The sequence below is a fragment of the Pongo pygmaeus genome, chromosome 7 (assembly GCF_028885625.2).
Source record: "Pongo pygmaeus isolate AG05252 chromosome 7, NHGRI_mPonPyg2-v2.0_pri, whole genome shotgun sequence".
In the NCBI taxonomy this organism is placed as follows: Eukaryota; Metazoa; Chordata; class Mammalia; order Primates; family Hominidae; genus Pongo; species Pongo pygmaeus.
The window spans coordinates 88,792,117-88,794,276 of NC_072380.2; the positions used below are offsets into that span (position 1 = coordinate 88,792,117).

Below are 2,160 nucleotides of genomic sequence, written 5' to 3' on the forward strand. Positions count from 1 at the left end.
AATCCCCCCTTTGATCCTGAAATTCCTCTAAAACTTCCCTACCACGCGATCCATCGTTTGTTTGTTTTTTCCCTCTTGAATTCTTCCAGTGACAGAGAACTTAGTAACTCCTGAAGCAGCGCATTTCCCCCAAGAAACTTAGCTTTTACCCATAGTCATAGTTTATTTATTTATTATTTTTTAGGAACACAGTCTCTTTATGTCTGCTTGAGACACAAATGTTCAGTTTAGATGAGAATGAGGAAAATACTGGAGACAATGTCTAGCTCCTGTGTCTGTCCCAGCAAACTCCAATGGACAAAGAAACTAAACAGGATCTGGATAGTTTCAGTCTATCGTATCCAGCTTATCAAATCCACAGCGTGGTACTTCTGGAACAAGGCTGCCCCAGGGATGACAGTTAAAGATGAAGATGGCAAATATAAGGAATTCAACACGTTTATACAGGGCAGTCTGATGCCTCCATATGTTCTCTAAAATTCCATATTTTGTCAGAGCTGGGAGTGAGAGCAGGGTGCTTCCCTGTTTGGGTCCCACTGCTCCTCTGATTCTGCTTTGCTGCCTTGGAGGAGAACAGGTTTAGATCCTCTAGGGGCTGGTGGGGCCATGCCGTTGGCAGCTTGCTGGGCTAACCAGTACTTCTACTTTTGAGTTTGGGCCTCTCAAAGTTTACCAGAGACATAGGCACCCTCACAGTACCAAGCCCATTTACCATCACCTCACAACAGTACTTGCCTCACTGAGTGAGGGGCTCTTCTGGTAACTTTAATGTATGGGGGATGACCACAACACCAAGATTCTTGAAGAAGTGGCGGGCAACTGTTTCAGGGTTCAGCTCCCATTTGACATTGTTCTTCATCCCTACCTCCAGGTGACAGCTTTTCAGAAATGTCACTGTTGCCTCACCTGCCTTGGTCTGGATCTTCTCTGACTTTCCTCCTGGTCTCAGCAATTTCTCCTCTTCAAACAGCTTCTTGTTTTCAGGTGATGCATATGCAGCCAGTCTCTGAGGAAGGAGTTGATTCCGATCCATAGATTTCTTTACTGAGGCCAGGTCACCCCAGACTCCAAGTGTCTCCACAGACTGTGTGAAGACGATCTCCAGGTTTTCTTTGGGCCAGTGCTTTGTGTCCTCCACCAGCTTGTCGATATAGTGTCGCTTGTGCAGGCGCAGCTTCTGGCCCTCACTGACCAGTGGTACCTTCCATCCACCCAGCGCTCCACAATGCCCAGGGCCATGACAGTCCCATAGTCATAGTTTATTCCTTTGGAGCCATATTGAATGACTGAGATTTCTGGCCTAGATGACTGTCAGCCTTTTCTGACTCTTCCCTTCTCCCATCCCAGGTTACACATCCCCAAAGTCAGCAACCACTTCTCTTAGGACATTCTGTGGGAACTTTAGTCATCCTGGCTGCTTTCCCTGGAAGAATTTCCCATTTGTCCATAACCTTTAAAGTATGACAGCCACACCCAAACATAATTCCAGGAATGCTCTGACCAACACAGTATAGATCCAGATTATCACCTCCATCTGAATGGACTCATCATTCCAGTAACATGAACTATATTTTAGTCATTCTTTGACAACAGTTATTAAATGGATTAAGGATAATGTGCATTTTCATCTATGTTGCTACTTAACTCCTATTTTGAATCTGTCTTTGTTTCTTTACGTTCTAGAAGATGGTCTTAAATGTATAATGGAAATGACATGAACTTCAAAGTTAGAGATTTCCATATGCATACAGTCTACATCATTTTAACTCTGTGTTTTTAGGAAAGTTACTTAACTTCTCTGAGACTCAGTTTCAATACTTGTATAAGAGTTGGATAATGTCTACTTGTTTAGTTTTTTAAGGCTGAAATGAAATAATATAGGTAAAATAATTCGCAATGATGTCAAAGTGTAGATTTTTCTGTTGTGCAGCATGTTATCTTGGCCCATGTCCTAGCCCCTAGCCCATTAATATTTTTCTTTTTTCTTTTTTTCTTTTTTTTGTTTTGAGAGAGAGTCTCACTCTGTTGCCCAGATTGAAGTGCAGTAGCACAATCTTGGCTCCCTGCATCCCCCGCCTCCTGGGTTCCAGCAGTTCTCCTGCCTCAGCCTCCCAAGTAGCTGGGATTAGAGGCATGTGCCATCATGCCCAGATAATTTTT

The 2,160-nt window shown here is 43.5% G+C and overlaps 1 pseudogene; it reads right to left on the minus strand.

Moving 5' to 3' along the window:
* Nucleotides 1–282: 282 nt before the first annotated feature.
* On the minus strand, nucleotides 283–1,601 carry LOC129042098 (large ribosomal subunit protein bL9m-like; annotated as a pseudogene).
* Between the last annotated feature and the right edge of the window lie 559 nt (nucleotides 1,602–2,160).